The 18,337-nt window shown below is 41.5% G+C and overlaps 1 long non-coding RNA gene across 1 annotated transcript in view; it reads left to right on the top strand.

The window, feature by feature from the left end:
• The window catches only part of LOC128144865 (uncharacterized), a 249,212-nt gene that overhangs the window by 147,359 nt on the left and 83,516 nt on the right, over positions 1 to 18,337 (top strand). The window contains exon 4 of the long non-coding RNA XR_008236235.1: positions 1,325 to 1,421. This is a non-coding gene — a long non-coding RNA (uncharacterized LOC128144865). The remainder of the gene's footprint in view (positions 1 to 1,324; positions 1,422 to 18,337) is intronic.

Genomic DNA, 18,337 nt, shown 5'->3' with positions numbered 1-18,337 from the left:
ATTTGAGCAGTAAGAGGGTTTATTAATCACTCACACCTATATTTAGATTGGTGGCATTTGGGGTTATTTTTAGGTGTGAGCAGCTACACTTATATTAGTGAGGTACATGTAGCATGCGTATTTAATATCTGACATTGCCTTTTAAAAATAATTTTTCCATACTTCTAAGACAATAATTAATGTTTTATTGGAGGAAAAACTTGGAAAGAGCGTAATGTTTTCCTTTTGTATAGGATAAAAGTCCCATGATTGGCTTTTTAATTTTGTCATAGCAAAAGCAAAATATAACAGCTGAGATTTTTAAGAACAGAGCACAGCTGCCAAAATTCAGTTCAGATAAATCTAGAATCAGCTACCTAACTTGAGATCTAGCTCCCCTCATCATGTATATGTAATTTAGAACCGTTAACAAAAAAATCTCTGAGAATTCAGGTTCTGAAATTCATCCAGTTGTCCAATGCTAGTAACGGTGATGACTGAAGATATTTGTATCACCCTTTTGTCAGCATACTATTCAGTTGTCACAAATCATCCAACTGTATTTCTTGTAATTCTGGTTATCTGAAAACATGAAATAATGTTGAAAGAATTCAGAATGACAGTGATTCTCTCTCTGTTCCACATGGCCTAGGAAACTGATTTACCATCACCACTGTTACACAGAAGGGGAAGGAAATTGCATTAGAAGTATGTAAGGGAGAAAGTACAAGAAAAGGGAAAATGCTGCCTATGTTTAGAAAGAATGAAAAATCTGATGTACATCTCTCTTTGTGCAGTCATTACTGCAGTCTCAGTAATACATGAAACATTTTCAGAGCTGCGAGGATTTGAGTTTTATTGGCACCACTGCAAATGCACATACAAGGACTCGCTTGTAAATGTCAGTTTTTTCTGGGAAATAGCCTACATCTGCAGATATTTTAAAGAGCGCTAACAGAAGAAGGTTGTTGCTTAAAACTTCATCTATAACATGGAAGTGACAGATCCTGAAATAAGTGCAACAGTAGACAGAATGCTCTAATTTATGCTGATCCTCTTCACTTGTTGAATTCAAGGGGAGAGGAACATACAATTTTAAGATGAGCCCTGGAATAGAGTTTATGGGGAGGAAAAAAATGCATTTCTTTCTGATTTGTGTCAGACTGTGGCAAGACTAGGGACTTGCTTAAGTATTAAGATGTTAATTGACATAAAGGATCAAAATTCATAGGTAATTAGAAGAATCCTGTTCTGACTTTAGGCACACATAGAAGTTTTCTGATCAAACATTTGCCAGAATATGTGTTTTCTGAAGTATAACCTAAGACTGTGTTTGTGTTGACAGAGGTACTGCCCTTGAGAGGTGCTGAAAGCCCCTTGGACTTGAAGAATATGCTGAATTGCCACTGTCTTCAGTAAGAGAAGAAAATACTCAGCACCAGGTAGGAAGTAAGAGAGGCCTGATTTACTGTATAAAAAAAGAGAAATCTTGAGATACATCAAAGGGGCTTGCATTCCAAAATCTTGCAAGTCCTTATGAATTCAAAATGAGGTTTCATTGTTCCTTAGGTAAAAACTCTTAGGAATATGCCTGTCATCAAGCCCTGAATTACATATATCTTATGATAATCTGATTGTATCCATATTAGATTATTCTCTTGGCCTTACATGTGTTCATGATGGTGCCAGTTATTCCTTTTAATTCTCCTACATTTTAATTTAATAGCCTGTGTTAGCAGGTATTGAGACCTAAAATTACTGAATTTTACCCTTTCTACTCTTTTTACCCTGTGTATGTGATACAGCTAGTATCACTGCTGATGTTTATAGTAGTTATGGCGTATTGCTCCAGATATTGGAACATCTCCAGTGGGGAAGCTTGCTGCATATCTGATCCTATTCCTAGTAAAGGATGTGGAATTGTACCAACATAAATACTGATGCAACTTCTCTCAAATGAGGGCATCTGACAGACAGCAAATATTTCTTTTGTTTGTGGACAGAAGTAAAGCTCAAGAGGGTGTTAGGATTTCTGAATCAGGTTTGGCTGTGTGTCTTCAAAAATCATCTGTCACAAAGTATGAATTATGCACTAGGTATAAAGAGTTGCACCAGGCTTTAGGAGCCTGGAAAGGAGTAGCACAAAACATATACATTAGTCAGCTAATGACAAAACATGTTTAGGTGTTAACAAAAACTCCTTGATTGTGGCCGAGCTAGGATGCAGTTAATCCACCAGTAGTTCTATACTTTCTCTTTATTGTAGAACCAAGTTGCTGAGATCCCAAAGCAGAAATGAATTTTCAGAAAGGCAGTTACATATGGTTGAAACCACAGTGCGGTAAAGAGTTAGCTGGACAAAAAGCCCAGCAACCTTATGCTGGTGTGAGAAATAGATATATAACCTAACTACCTAACAAGTGGAAAATTACATTGTTTATTATGCATCAGAGAGATGTGGTAGTGTGGTAGCTCTTTGGTAGAGCATGGGAACTGGACACAGGGGTCTCAGCTGCTCTTAACTGACCTCTTAAATTCTGCAAGCCAAGCTGGAAGTCCATTTTATGTCAGCTCTTGCAATGAGGTGGGAGGGCAGAGCAGGAGGAGAGGACACAGCAGAACTGAATGATGGTGTATCAAAAGCCAAAGTCAGACACAGAGGGAGTAGAGCAAGTAGCTGTCTGGCACAGAGAGAAGTCAGTGTTGGTTTTCTTTTTTTTTTTTTTTTTTTTTTTTGCCTGCTAGCATGAACACCAAATGTCAAACACTGTGAATGTAAGGGTTATCTATGGCCACTCCCATGTTCCTGAATGTGCAAGTAAATACTAATTAAGGATAAATGCTTAAGACCTGAAAGTGAACTAGTGATTCTTTAGTTAGTAGTGATTCTTTGGTAAGTAGCTGATACTTCACCTCTTCACAGTAGAGACAGTGGAGGAATTGTTGCTGTCTGTCCTGCAATCTGGCCTCTCTTCATATTCCTTCCAAACAGTCTGTGAGAACAAAAGGCCAGGCCTGTAAATAGAAAAGCTGCTTTTGCATATCATCACTACTTGATAAAAATAAACAAAGCCTGTTCTCACTTCATTCCTGCCACAAAAGGCTTATGGGTGTTTTCTATAAGACAGAGTTTATAGCGCACGTACATAAAAACTTAGCACCTGATTTTTGAAATGCAGGTAGCAATAAACAAGTTTGCTTATTTGTGACCATAAATCTCTAAGACATTTCATAAAGAGTCTCCAGTGAGATGATTCGCAGTAGCATAACAGAAGCCTTCCTTTGAGCCCGTCACGGAATTCAAAACTGTGCTGACAGTAATGAATTGTATCACTTCCTATGGGCTGACTCTTGTATCATTATCTCTGGGGTCTTTTCTCTAGGTTTTCCAGGCAAACTCTCTTCCACACAATATGTGGTTGCTGAAAGCTGTCCTCAGATGGTCTGCAGGATTTCCCAGGCAGGCATTCCTGAAACTGAACTGGGATTACAGAATAGCTAATCTGGGAGCCCAGCTACAGTTTAAAATAAATTCAGTGCTGTCCTCAATGCTTCCAATTTTAACTTTTACACTCAAGTGGTATAAATTATTGTACCAGAGCCTACCAGGTGAGCCTGTTGTCATGCGCCTTTCTGGCACTTAAAAAAATAAAATAAGAAGGTAGTAAAGAGCCATCACAGAACAGCAGGAATCTCAGAGCTCCACAGTGTGCAGGTGCAAAAGCAGAGCATACCCTGTCCTGCCCAGCCAGCAACAGATGCTAGCTGATGAGGAACGTGTCCTTGGCATTGGATCTAGGCTGCTGTTTTAAATGTAATGGTAGCTGGCCGGTAGCTGTGACCAGCACTAAGACTACAGTTCTGACCAGCTCGGAAGTTACAGAGCAAAAGCAGCGAGTTAGGGGTCTGAATAAGGTGGATCAAGTCACCTGTTTGGTTAAAAGAGAAGGTGGGTTAGTGCAGCTCTGGGTTGGAGGCTGCGCTACAAAGTGACTAACCTCTACATTGCCTGAATGAAGGGAGCAACCTGTGTTTATCTATGTTTACACCTGATTACACCAAGGGCAGAATGCAGGACAGGCCTCTTTCGCACCCTCTCCCCTTGCCCATGCCCCTCAAAGGCCGGACATGGCCCAGCCTTTGCTCTGTGTGGGATGTGTCTGGAGGGCAACCAAACAGAGCTGGAGCTCTGGTGCTCTGCTGTCCCTGTTCTGCCGTGGGCCAGTGGGGATGTAAACAAGGGTGGGGAAGGGGAGAGCTTCCGTCAGCTGCCAATCTACTCTCAGGAAGGCGGGAAGCCTGAGAGCCGAAAACATTACAGCATTGTCTTTTGGAATTGACTTAACATGTGCAAAATCACTGTCCTAATGATAAACACTGTAATAAATATTGGCAGGACATGAATCCAGCCTCTGCAAAGGCTTCTTTTTTTAAAAATAATTATAAAAGCAGCTCAAATCACATTTTTCTTTATCACATCTTTAAAGTTTGTTATCCTGCACCACTCTCTAGATTGCCATATTGTGAAACAAAAGGCTCTTAGAACTGTTTTCTGTAGAACTGTAGTAGACATGAATACCAAACAACTTCACAAAACCACTAAATATTTGGCAACCTTCTAGTCTACTGTAATTTTAAAAAAATGCTCAAGGCAAATGTTTATGTTGAAGGGGGGAAAAATCCCCAGGATAGAGCTGTCAATTAATGGATAATTTCAGCTTTCCTATATAACCCTGGTCCATAAGCCATACTTCATAAAGAGTGACTACTCTTCTAATTAAACTTTTCTAAAACCTTAAAAAGCATTTGAATTGTGAGTGGATGCTGCTCTGGCTTTTCTGGCATGTTACATACAGGACGTCTGGCCAATTCTCCAGTCTTCTCTCAGATATGTTACTGATCCAAAATATTTTCACCAGACACCCTGAAGTGGAATCACAAGTTTGCCAATTTCCATTTCATGTATCTTCCTTAGAAAACTGAAAATTACAGCTCATGAGCACTGGCGATTTGATTGCTCAATGTCCAAACTTAACTCACTGGAACAAAATAACAACAAAGATGCAGAAAATGATGCCTGGCCTCTATGAGACAAAATTGCTTACAAAAAAACCCAACAACAACGAAAAAGCTATGTTATTTCCAACTCAGAAGTTAGGCCTGGGGGGATCAGTGCTCTTAAACCAGTGATGAAGTACAGATCAACAATTACCAGTAGGCCCTCATTGGCAAAGTCATTGCATTATTATGCTGACATTTCCCTGAACCTGCCCAGGTCTCCAAAGCAAAAAAGCAATTCTTGGTGTCCTTACACTGTGTAATTTTCAATTTTCTCAATTCTCTGAGCTCGAAGTCAGCAGTTTTTTGTGAAACATATATGTCAGACGAAAAGTTCTCAACAAAGGTCTCATATTCTGATTTGCTTGGACTTCACAGCAAGATTTCAAATGCTGTTGAAACTGCCACAAAAGAAAAATGTGTGTTATACTATTACAGATGATAACATAGTCCAGTCTGTGTTTTTTCCTTCTAACCAGTGCTGTGAGAGCTTAAGCAATGTTATTGCACTAGGCCAGAAGTCTAGGCAGAACTTCATTAAAATGAAGCTGAATGACCTGTTACATGAACCGGGCTCTGCAAGGGAGTATTTGGGAGTTTGGCAATGTAACGGTCCTGCAAGTTGGTTCATTGTTCACTAAAGCTGTAGCCTGTGGCTTGAGCATCTCTTGTCCTCTGGAAAGGGATAATGTTACCTATGTGCCAAATAAGGTGTCTGGTCCTCATATTGAAAAGATCTCCTCTGGGTCAAGTAAAAGGCTTAAACTCCTCATTTATCATCCTCGCGCCCCCCCCCCCCCCAAATTCATTCAAGACAAATGCTGATCCACCACCCCAGCCCATGCTTCCTAAGCAGTTTGTCCTTGCTTGTTCCAAGCTGGGGCTACGTGTTCAGGCCACCTCTTCCCCTTCCAGAAAATCTTCTGGATGGAAGGAATATGGAAAATGGAAGAGAGCTGTGGCTTTAGTGGTGAATCCCACGGGATATATGATGCTATGGTAATCTGACTCTGGAGGATAAAGATCCAGCTGATGTTGCTAGAAGCACTCCAGGAAACTGGTAAGATTATAGCTAGGCAAGGTCCAGTACTCTAGGTATGATTGCTCAGAATTACAGGATATTTAGAGCTGAAGCCCAAGGAGGGACTGTTTTAGGAATGAGTTCAGATTTGTAGAACTGGGGAGGAAGGGATAGCCATTTAGAAGAATACCACGATGTAATGAAAGCCCAGAAGTTCCCTAAGTTCAGACTTTGGCTGAGAGATTTTGTCCAAACTCATGCTTTGACTTTGAAGGTGCTACAAATCCCGTGTAACTATAGTCAGTGAGAGTTTCAGGAGCTGAATCTTCTAGCAAAATCCCTGCTATAGGTAGACCAGCCACAATTTGCAGGAAATGACACAAGAAGATGGAATACCCATAGAGCCAAAAGGTGTATCAGGTCAGGAGTGCACTCTCTGGGTTTGTGTATGGTAGTAGCCCGGCTGCCTTTGACATTCCTGAGTTCTTGCAACAACCTAGTTCTTCTCGAAGCCTGAAAACTTTTTCTCAGTCCTCGCTCAGTGTAATGTAGCCACCCCACCAAGAAGCCCAGGCAGGAATTGATAGGGAGTGTATGGGTGATTTCCAGTGAATGATATCCAAACACACTCTGAATAGTAAGCTTTACATAGTGAGTATTGTACTTGAAGAGGAATGCTATGATGGCTAGTGAGGGAGGGACTGCAAGTCCATGGGCAACTACCCAGAATTGTAAAGGAAGGCTATCTTTTATAGTACTGTATATCAGTTTATAAATATCATCAGAGGGTTAAAGTAACTGCTTACAGACAGGTCATAAAAATAAGGGAACCCTGAGGTGTTCTAGGAGCAGCTTTAGTGATGGGAACATAGTATTTTTATTTGTAATAGGATGCAGTCTACATTAGTACAGCAGCCTCTTCATTTTGTGGAGTATAAAACGGGAGGGGACAGTGTCACTTCTGGCTGTGTCATCCCAGCAAGTACTGTGTTCAATAAAGGGCTTCAGTCCTAGAGACTACCAGCTCAGCAGGTTTCACTGAGAAAAAATAAGATGTTACTTTAAAATGTTAAAAGCAGTTATTGCCAAAACATGATCTAGAGAACAGTAACATGTTATGCGTTCAGGGCAAAAGCAAGATGGATATCCCGTGTCCATCTCTCTTGTTTCTGCCATCATGAATTTATGCAAGGTCAATGGATGCAAAAGTAGGGAAGTAAACTATGGGCAGGTTTTTTTATCTGGTTCCAGGTGGCCTAACTCCTTTCCAGCCAGTGAACTGGTGCTCATTCAGACTGATTCTTTGGCCCTGCTACTCCAAGCTGACAGCCTGTACCCCTCTTTGCACAGCTATCGGTGCCTACGCAGCAGTGGAGGGTCTTGCGATGCTCCTATCCTGGCCATCCTCTGGTACAGAGCTTCCTTCTCCTCCCTGGACTGCTGCATGCAGGCAGGATCAGGCTGCCCGATAAGAAAACAAATTATATGGGGGATCATTACAGAGTGCTCATCGGCAGGTTTGCAGCTGCCAGTAAGCGTTAGAGGGTCTCAGGAGGCCCGTGTTGCCTTTATGAAGGTGTTTCATAAGTAAAAGTAATGGGGATTATTCAACCCAAATCGGATTATTAAGAGGCAGTTTGTCCTTTCTCCCTCCTGGGTTGTTTCTGTCGCTGCAAAGCCGCCCGCAGGGCTGTGCCGCGGGTGAGTGCCGGCAGAGCGCTGGGAACGGCTGAGGGCGGCGGGCCCCGGGCCCCTTCGCCGGCCTTCCCCGGCCCCGGGCCCCTTCGCCGGCCGCCCTCTGCCGGCCACCTGCCGGGCTGCCTGCGCTTTGGCCGGCTGGTAGTCTGCTGCTCGTTAGCCATCAAGGGGGAAATTACCCGTTATGGGAAGGCCGGATGAGAGTCGGTGACCCTAAACCATCAAGCAAAGCACTTAAAAGGGGGTTTTAAAGCCAGAGCTTTCAAGTGCACAGCCTGAAGTTAAACATTTAAATCCGTGCTTAGGCATCAAAATAAACAGGGGTCTGATTTTTAAGAGGTGTGGAAAAACTGGGGTTTTCCACCCAACTCCCCAGAGGCTGTAAATTTGTTCATTTCCTCTAAAAATCTGGCAGCCTCTTTAGATCTTTAGGAATGGAGTTGCAGTCCCAGCAATCCAGGGAAGCCTGAGAGCGTCCCTCAAAACTTTGCCGAGTAAGGAACTGAGGGCTGACATCCAGAAAAAAACTGAGGCCCCTAGTCTGAAACACAGCAGGAATCTGAGTGCCTGTGTTCAGGAGCAGGACAAAAACAAGCAAGCAAGAAATTAAAATAAAAAGCAGGTCCTCTCTATTTGCTCACTCTCTGGCCTTGCCAGTCTTGTATGGCTTTCCTCAGCGTTGCAGTTTCCACATCACAGCTAGATCCTTGGGGGTGGAGGTGCTACCTAGGGAGAGGACAGAAGTGGGCTCAAACCCCCTGGACCTGTGGGGCTTCTCCTTTCTGAGCCTGTGTTCCACTCCTTGTGCTGCGTACAATAGGAAATAAAGCACTGATCTTGCCTTTGTCCATCTTCTTTTTTTTTTTCCTAAAGAAAGCAATAGCAGTAACCCCAGTTACCAAAAGGAACCAATCATGTAGCTAAAACCACGAAATTTCTGCTGTTCTCACATAATTGTGTAAGTGGTGGGACTGTAGCTGCTCTTCTCTTTTGATCATTTCTGTTCACCTGGCTTAAGCAGCTCTTGCTCAGCCCACTGTTTTTCTTGCTTGTATTCCTGTGCACTTAACTTTTCACCATTCCCTGAGTGAAGAACTCACTTGGGGCTGTGAATTCCTGTCCTGAAAACTCGGTGCCTAAAAATCATGGCAGCAACTACATTCCCCTGTAGAACAGATCCTGTGAGTGCAAGTCCTGACATCTAATTGTTGCTATTTGAAAGGCAGATGCGTGGTCTAAAATGCTTCCCTAGATACTCTCTGAGATCATTTGAGAGAGGCAGAGGCTCCTGCTAAGGGCAATTCTAGCCAGTTATCTCAGATACCTTTCTGTTGGAAAGGATAAATTGATGCCAGTTCATCACTCGCACAATCTAGATGACTAAATTGGATTAGATAACTAATTGTTGGGTGGTTTAAAATTCAAGTGCTATAATTCCATCCTCAGGGTCTGACAGGAATTCCTGCTATAAGCAAGATGCCCATTATTTCAGAACATCCAAGGAGGGCAGACATGCCAGCCTAAAGATGACTGTCAGTTGTCACAGTGAGTCATTAAAAAAGCACTGTGTGGATGGAGCTGGGACAAGCATTTCCAATCAACACAGCGTCTCTCCTTGCATGCTGTTGTACAAGGCATTAGTGAAGAATTCAAGTCATCTGTGCTCCAGGAAGATGAATTCACACTGGAAGACATGTAGAGGAGAGTTGGTAAATAAAATGGGAAGTAAGGAACCTGTTTTAGGAGGGAAGATTAGAAGAGTTGAGTTAGTTTGGCTTAGTGAGATTAATTTTGAGAGTAGAATATGATTCTTTTCACAAACAGAACATTATGGAATGCAAAGAGTTGTTTAAGTTAAATTAGAACATTGGTAGAAGGACAAATTGGTATGAAGAGGTCACGTGTTTCTAAAACTTGCTTTGTCCCACAAAATTTAGCATATTTCTTCACGGCATTTATGCTGCAGCAGTTGGGGAAAGACAGCCCTTGCTAGGATATGTTACAACTCCTCCCCTGTCTGAGTTCCTCTTCCTCCTTCCACCTCTCCTCAACATGAAAGTCAGTGAAAAGGGCTGTATAATGTGAGAAGCCTGCAAAAAACCCCTCCAAATATATTGGCTACAAGTCTTCTTTTAGAGAGATGATTATGCTTACCACTTAAAAAAAATAGTCTTGTGATAGCTTTTGGAGTCATGGGTATTGACCCTAGTGACTGATATATCTGGCATTAGCAATCTTGGTCCAGCTGGAATGCATGCTTATCTTCTTAGTGGCTATCCAAGTCTTGAATGAGCAAAAGGTGATAGTTTCTTGATAAAATTGCTCCAGGTCAAAGGCAGTTTTAGGATCAGAACCCCTGGGAAGGAGCCATTCTAGAATGAGATACGATGTTACCTCCTTTGCTAACTAGATTGATCAAGTTGATTGCTGATATTCCCATGGAATCAGTGACATTCCCTTGGATATTTTTGTGTTAGACAAAATGTGATCATTTGCCAAGGAAAGCTAGGTCACTTCTTAAATCCTCTGTGCATACTCCTGAGCTGTTGGACATTTGGGTTTTTTTCTTATAAGTAATACTCTTAAACGTCTCAGTTGATAAGACGTTATTCTCAAAACTAATTTACAGCCTATTACAGGTGATGCCTCCATTTGTTATCTATTGATTTGGTGTTATAGATGGCATTTTATTTCTCCTTTTACTCATTAGTAACCCAGAAAGGCAGCCATTACACATATTTCATCTGTCCATGCCCTGTATCAGAGCCAAACTGTGAGATGCTGAGGAATGCTGGTACAATCTCCTTACTCCTAGAAAGGGGATATGAGGAAATCAAGGTTGAAAAAATTTGCATATCAATGTGACAGAAAAGAAAGTAAGATGAAAGGGCATTATCCATTCCTGTTAGCTACTGACACCCCTCTCCTGATACGTTTCACCTGTTGTGTTTATGTCTAATGGGTTATACTCAAAAGATGCGTGTTATACATCAAAAGGTGAGAAGAGCTGCACAAAGAATAATGTTTGCAAGGCTTCAAGAAATCAAGTTGGAACTAAATTTCTGCAAGGTGGGCAGACAAGGCCAGGAAAAGGCATAAATCACATTGACCTTAATTCTGCTTTCGGGGGAGGGAAGAGGGGAGTTTGAAAATATGCCTTTCTTTTATTTTTCTAAACCAGAAGTTGCTTAGAGCTACGCTGCTGAGCAACATTCTCCTGTCTGCTGCCCCTATGTTAATCTGGAGGAACTACAGTTAAACTGGTGGAGTTATTCTCCCCTGCAAAGGGGAGAGTTTGGCCCCAGTAAGCATAATTTCAGCAGAGCAGTCAAGGAAGCACAGCATGAAGGCACGTGGTGAAAAGTGTGCTAATTAAACCCACCACTCAGTAAGTTTTTTATTCTTAAGGGTATGACTTCAAGGTGGGAGTCAGTACTGCAGATTGTGCAAATGATGGGGTCAGGATCTAGGACCTGTGGGTGGGCAAGTGCTGTGATGGTGGTGATGGGTGAGGTCTGCAGGTGTGCCAGATCTGGTTTCCCGCAGGCACTGAGAAAACTGCCCACTGCCTGAGCAGAAATAGCGTAAGAGCTAGGCTGGCAGCTGTCCGCAGAGAAACCAAGGCAGAGAAAGACCTTCATAAACGCTGCCAACAGCAGCACTAAACCTGCTAAACCTTGGCTTATTTGTACCACTGCAGAAGATAAAGGAGTTTTATAGCATTCCTCTAGTTTTGTAGCATTTTGGGCTCAGGATCCATTTGCTCTGTTGAGACATGAGTGAAACTTCAAGCAGTAGGAGCATCACCGAATTGGGCCTTTACTCCACAGCAGACTTGCAAGCTTTGCGTGATGAATGTGGAAAGATGAAGGGTGTTATCCACGTTCAATAATAAAAATACATCAGTGTCCTGGTTTCAGCTGGGATAGAGTTAACTGTCTTCCTAGTAGCTGGTACAGTGCTATGTTTTGAGTTCAGTATGAGAAGAATGTTGATAACACTGATGTTTTCAGTTGTTGCTCAGTAGTGTTTAGACTAAAGTCAAGGATTTTTCAGCTCCTCATGCCCAGCCAGCGAGAAAGCTGGAGGGGCACAAGAAGTTGGCACAGGACACAGCCAGGGCACCTGACCCAAAGTGGCCAACAGTGTATTCCATACCGTGTGACGTCCAATCTAGTATAGGAACGGGGAAGTGGGGGCGGGGAATCGCCGCTCAGGGACTGGCTGGTGTCGGTCGGCGGGTGGTGAGCAATTGCACTGCGCATCATTTGTATATTCCAGTCCTTTCATTATTGCTGTTGTCATTTTATTAGTGTTATCATTATCATTATTAGTTTCTTCTTTTCTGTTCTATTAAACCATTCTTATCTCAACCCATGGGTTTTGCTTCTTTTCCCGATTTTCTCCCCCATCCCACTGAGTGGGGGGGAGTGAGTGAGCGGCTGCGTGGTGTTTAGTTGCTGGCTGGGGTTAAACCACGACAATCAGCCATGGAAATATTTTTTAAAACTTATTAGTTTGGGTAATAGGTGTCAGATAATGAAAATATATTAATATAGTACTTGCACACTTCCACCTCTTAAAAAAATTTAGTTGTACTTTAATAATCCTTTTGCAAAAATGCATTGAATAAAGAGGATGTGTCAGACTATCTTACATTTTGGTTATGCATGCAGAATATTCTACCATTATATTGTATCCACTATAGTATTAAATATATGATTAACACAATTCCCCATATACCATAGTACGCCAGACATAAAAGGTGCCCACCTCATGTTCTTAACAAAGCGTTTTGGAGTTAAGTTGAACTTCCCCACAAGACAAGAGAAGGTGAAATTACATTATTTCTACCTTAGTTTCCTAGGTGTCTTAGAGCAGTTTCCCCTTGGTAAGCCCCTGAAATAGTCTTCTCTTCTGTTCAATCACCTTTCTTCTTCTAGTCTCTCTGACTGAAACCTTTCTAGCTGTCTCCAGCCTCCTGGTATCACCTTTTTCTCTTATTAGACAACTAGTTAAAACTCTGTTGTAATTCCAGGTTACTTTTGGTCTCTATGCCTGGTCTGTCTTAGAGCCGTGCCAAATATCACTGATGGATTTAGCCACTAACTTTCTCTTAAGACATTTCATAAAGGGCCCAACTGGAGCCCAGTAGCTGAACCTCCCACAGTTGATCTTCTAGCTCTGGTGCCACCCCATCAACTTCAGGTCTCTCTCAGGCAGGTAGTAAGGGAAGGTGCTGATACAATGAGCATAGATATAAAGATACTGCATCCTCATGGCCTCTGCCATGTAGAAGGCCTCCTGGATACTGTTCCCAGTCGAGAAGGAGATGACTAATCCTTGCTGGGCTTAACACTGAAGTGATTCTTGTTTCTGGACACTGTAACTGTTAGCTTGATGTGCTTCCATTCTGCTTCCCTTTCTGCATCTTCTGTATCCAGGGGTATTGGGTGCTGCACTAAGTCTAGCACCATGGCTTTAACTATTTCTCAAAACTGCAATAACAACGAAACAATACAGCCAATACTTCAATGTTCCTTTCCTACTAAATCCATGAAAACATGGCTCTTACCAGCACTGGAAATTTTCCCAACAGCCTTCCTGATAAAATGCAATATTTAGTTGACTAACAACGTGAGCATTTTAAAAACACTTTTCAGAAAAATGTGAAAAAGTGGAATGTATTTTCCCATTGGTACAATTAATTTCCAGGTGGCTAGAGATGACCTTTGCCTGCATGAAGCAGGGTCATGAATGGATACCTAAGGAAATGAGGAATTCGTGCATTTATTGATCAAAATATAAAAAACAAGCAGTCTTTTCTAGTGCGCCACAAAAGGCTTGAGAGGCAGAGGAAGCAAATAATTCCACTCATTCCTTCAATACAAAATATAGATCAGTGCAGACATTGTGCTGAACAGAAAGTTCTCCAGAAATATTTCAGGTTAATGGTTTTGCAGCATTTTCTCCAGTACAGGCTCCCCAGTGCTCATTGACTTAATGCTTTAGATTGATACTATGAATTATTCATCTTTGCAAATTTTATTCTCCATGAGATGCTGCGCTGAATTTCTAGGATCTTCCACAGTCCAGAGTTTTTATTTCTTTCAGCCTTGAAAGAGAAAGGGTGACAGCTCTGGGAGGCTGTACTCTAACAGCCACAACATACACATCCACAAAAACTTTTTGGTGCAACAGCTGGCAACACCGAACTGTGCTGTATCCATCAATTTGTAGAATCAATCCCAAGACATGGAAACAGCAGGGACAGCTCAAGAAATGGGTGGTACACGTTGAGGACAAGGCATAATAGACAAGGAAGATCAGTTGATTCAACAGAAGTCTGAACCCCCCTCCCTCTGCAGGTAGGATTCCTTTTTAATGCTCCCAGATTTAAATCAGAAAGGCTCGTTTTGTCAGAGCCCCTTGAATGTGGAGTGACTCTGGTCACCCTTACTTTGTTATGGTACACAAGTTTACTGTTGGTATTACTCCCAATTTAATGACACTCTGTGTGAAATCTTAACCCATGCCATGTGACTTCATGATCAGGCAAAATGCTTTTGATCTCATTCAGTAGAAACTCATCTCAGAAATAATTTCCACAGCTGTATTCTACCTGATCACACCATCTGTTAGATCCATTTTTGTATCTCACAAGTGGTTGACAATATGCCACAGGAAAAAAATGCAACAATTCTGGATAGATAATAATAAAAGAATCAGTCATGATGTGATACCTGGTTCATATTGGTATGACTTTTGCATTGTAACTGATAAGAGGACTTCAAGAAAAATATCCATGAAGAGAATACAAATTAAATCACTTTTGTTAACCATTTGTGCTGCTGAAAGGGCCACTTAGGTACCCTACTTGTAATAGGTCTCCCAAAAAACTATGAAACCATCTCTGCCACAATAAAAAAACATATGCCAGAGAAGGAAAAGAGGAAGGTTATTTTACAGAAAGATGTAAGCCCTAGTCCTTCAAAGATTTTCATCTGGAGAAAATCTTGACAAAGGCATCCTGAAAGGCCATGCCAAACTAAGAGTAAAATCCAGATCTCACAGTCCCTGTGCCAACACTGTACCTCCCGTATTTTACATCCTCTTATGCATTTTTAGTAGGTGGCTTCTGACTATTACCTTGCTGACAACTGGGCACTTGAAAACTCAGTAGAGAGAAGGTAGTCAGGCAATCACTGCTCCAAACATATTAGGACAGTATCTGTACTAAGAGTAAGAGAGCTTGTTACAAGATCTGAAAGTGATGATGAAGTTGATGTCTTACTTGAATCAATTCTGGAAGAAAGAATCCTCCCTTGGCAATTATTTTCTTCTTGCTACTTTCAAGCACAGCAGTTCTCAATTGGTCTCTGAAAGCCCTCCACAGAAAGTTTTCATCTTGCAGTTTAATTGCCACTTAAGTTGTCACTTTTGCAAGAGTACAAGAATGAGTGTCTTCTGAATATGAGAATGTGTACTTACATGATGTTAAAATTATAGCTAACACCACTGGAACTACTGTTTCTATTGCTGCTACTAAGAAGGCGTGTTAAAATCCATTGGTCAAAAAAGCCACATCTGCCTATAGCTGATGCTATAAGGGCCAGCTATCAAAAATCACTATCCTTGAAATCCAGCTTCACTGAAAGGGAGGCAGACAGCAATGCTGTTTCCAGAGGAGCCCCTGTCATCTGTGTAGCCCCCTTTTTTTTCCTAAGTTCTTTTAATACAGCCAGGATTTTTCATGTGACTTTCAAGTGACATGTCAAACAGTGCAATAGTGACATCTTAACAGTTTTATATCAGCTAAGCAAGGGGGTTATGGGCAAACTTGTGGTTTGGTGCTGTTCCACATGAATTCCAGAATATGGCTAAAATTCTGTATTTTCCTGCACTAGCTTTAGCTGCTTGTATCAGTCATTAATGGGTTCTCTGTATAATCTTTCTGATTGTTTTCTCTGTTTGTCCTCTAGCTTTATCTTAAAGTATTAGCAATACCTAGCTTGTGTATAGCACTTTAATTAGCAGGCCTTGTGGTCCATTGCTGAGAGATCAATGTCATTTGCTCTGAGAAATGGAGGTATTCTAGGAGTGAGGCAGTTGCACATCAGACAATGAAGACAGCAATTCAGTATTTTGTTTTAATAAAGTTGGCACCATCCTTTCTGTCCATTGGAAGGAGACAGAATTTCTATGTGGAAAATATAATAGATGACCTATGATTAAAGGTTGCAGCAGAATGCATGCATGCAGGAGGCCCATGTTCATGTTGATCAAGCAGCACTTGATTCTGACATTCCCTCACACTTTAGTGCTTGATTTTGTTGTCCTAATAGTGTTGTTTCTGGATATTTTCTTTAAACAAAAGTTCTACATACATACTGCACCATGTTTTCCAGTTCAAATCCACTCAAGTAAACTGTAACAGCATAAAACTGCAGCAACCGGTCTAGACTGTATAAACAAATCATTGTTTTGATGCTAGTGGGTGATAAACCAGCACTCAGAGTAAGTTTCAAAATATAATTTGGTTATTAGTGCAAAGTACCACTGAAAACTACCTAGAGACTTCTAAACATTTTCATAGTATGAAGCATCTCTTGATAGAAACTCCAGTTCAGGAAAATGTTACAGCATGTTCATAAGTCCCACAGAAGACAAAGCACATCCTTTTCTGAACCAGGGCCAGGGAAACTGTCTCATTCCCTCTTGCTCTCCCATTCACAATCACATAATGTCTCTGCACCAACTCAAAACATTGTATACATGGAAAAATGTGTGTGTTCCATTACAGGCAGTTGTGGATAAGTGGTTCTGTCCGTTCTGAAAGAAATTAATCACCCTGTCTACATTTGTTCTTTGTTTCATCTGCTTCTCCCATCTGTTCTCTTCCTCTTTCTCTTCCAGCTCCCTCTGTTTTAGCTGAGTTTCTGAGTTCAGCTGAGATCAGAAGTTGGCCCAGCATGTGTTTGCAAATTTTACTGTATGTGTCTTAACATGGTTTTGTTCAGGGGTTTGTTTTTTTCTTTTTAAAATCTCTTTCTCTAAAAATGGATGCAAATCCCAGGCCTTATGGTCTCCCTTTTGTGGGAAGTCATAACATTTTCGACTATGGGTGGTCGAGTGATGAAGGCCGTGCTAACAGAAACCTGACTGACGGAGCCTCCCTGAGCTCAATAATCCATTCAGCTTCCAGTTTTGTGGGTAAGACCTGCTCGATAGCCAGCCACATTTAGGGAGCAGAATGTGGGGGTCTTTGTGAGGCAGGGCTTGGAGGCCTTATGCCCCTCTCAGCTCCTACTCTAGCACTCCACCCCAGAGTGAACTTTGCACCACATCAAGTGCTTTGTATATACTCTTGAGAGTATAGCCAGATGTGGCTGTTTTATTTGTTTTTCTTAGGTATACATACCCTATTCATGTAGCTCTGAATACAAACACTCATCAAAGTAGATTAAATAGACTAATGCCATCCATAATGAAACAAAGCTTCTAAGTCAGTGTTTTCATGACATTTCTAATTTAAACATTTCTGTATGGCTTAACCTGTACAATAAGCAACAGGTTTTCTTCTTTTTTTCATCTGCTATGAGGGCATCTTCAATATAAAGAAAAATGTAGCAAACCAAATATGTCATGATTCACTTGGAACGTGATTTAAAGTTTCTGAAGGGTCACGCATTTCTGCCCTGCTTGACTGTTCTTGCTAAAAAAACCCTAGTTTGCTGCATATGCATGACATTTGAGAACTGTTGTAGGTTTGTAGAACAACTTGATGCATTCCAGAACCGAGCACACTCATAACAGTCATATGCAAAGCCATTACCAGTGTATTTGGAAAGCAGAAAGTTTTCCAGTGCAACTGAAGGATCTGATTCTTCTCTTCACACTGCCACCGAAAGGCAAGAGTGACTCCACTTAAAATCGGCAAAATTGTTACACTGGAGAAATATATAAATCGGACATCAGTTTCTAGACATAACATGTTTCAGTTTTAACAGTAAAACCATGAAAAAAACTTGAAGGTTGCAACCCTTTTGTTTCTTGCCTGATCCCACTGACCCTCCCTTCAGTGAGTTGGCTCTCAGTTTGTCCAGTATCTTGCAGGCACCCAGTACTGGTTTCATTCTGTCATTAGATTCATTACTCTCAACTATTCCTTTTTATCCCATACTGTCCAAGCACATATCCCTTCTGAATTTGCTTCAGAGGGTTTCCTCTTCCATGCTGTTTGTTACTGGCAGTCATGTTATTAACAGAGAGAGAAAGAGGCTCCCTGCTTCAAGTTCCTATACACAGTCTAGAATAATTTTGAGTTGCCGTTACTGTCCTGACCCTGGCAGCACAGCCCAGCTAGTAATCACTAGGAGCTGGGAGCAGTCTGACCATGCTCTGTGGGGCAAGAGCCCTCAGAGATCATAGCTACTAGAAAATCAAGTGTTTTACTAAGTATGTGTGAAATGCATTTTTTAAAAAAGCTTTCACAAAGACAGCAGAAAGGACTCCTGGCAGGAGTGCCCCTTCCCCTGCCAAATTTTATGTACATGCTTTAAAACATTAAATGAATTGCAT

The sequence above is a fragment of the Harpia harpyja genome, chromosome 8 (assembly GCF_026419915.1).
Source record: "Harpia harpyja isolate bHarHar1 chromosome 8, bHarHar1 primary haplotype, whole genome shotgun sequence".
NCBI classification, from domain to species: Eukaryota; Metazoa; Chordata; class Aves; order Accipitriformes; family Accipitridae; genus Harpia; species Harpia harpyja.
This window is presented reverse-complemented; position numbering and strand designations above follow the sequence as displayed.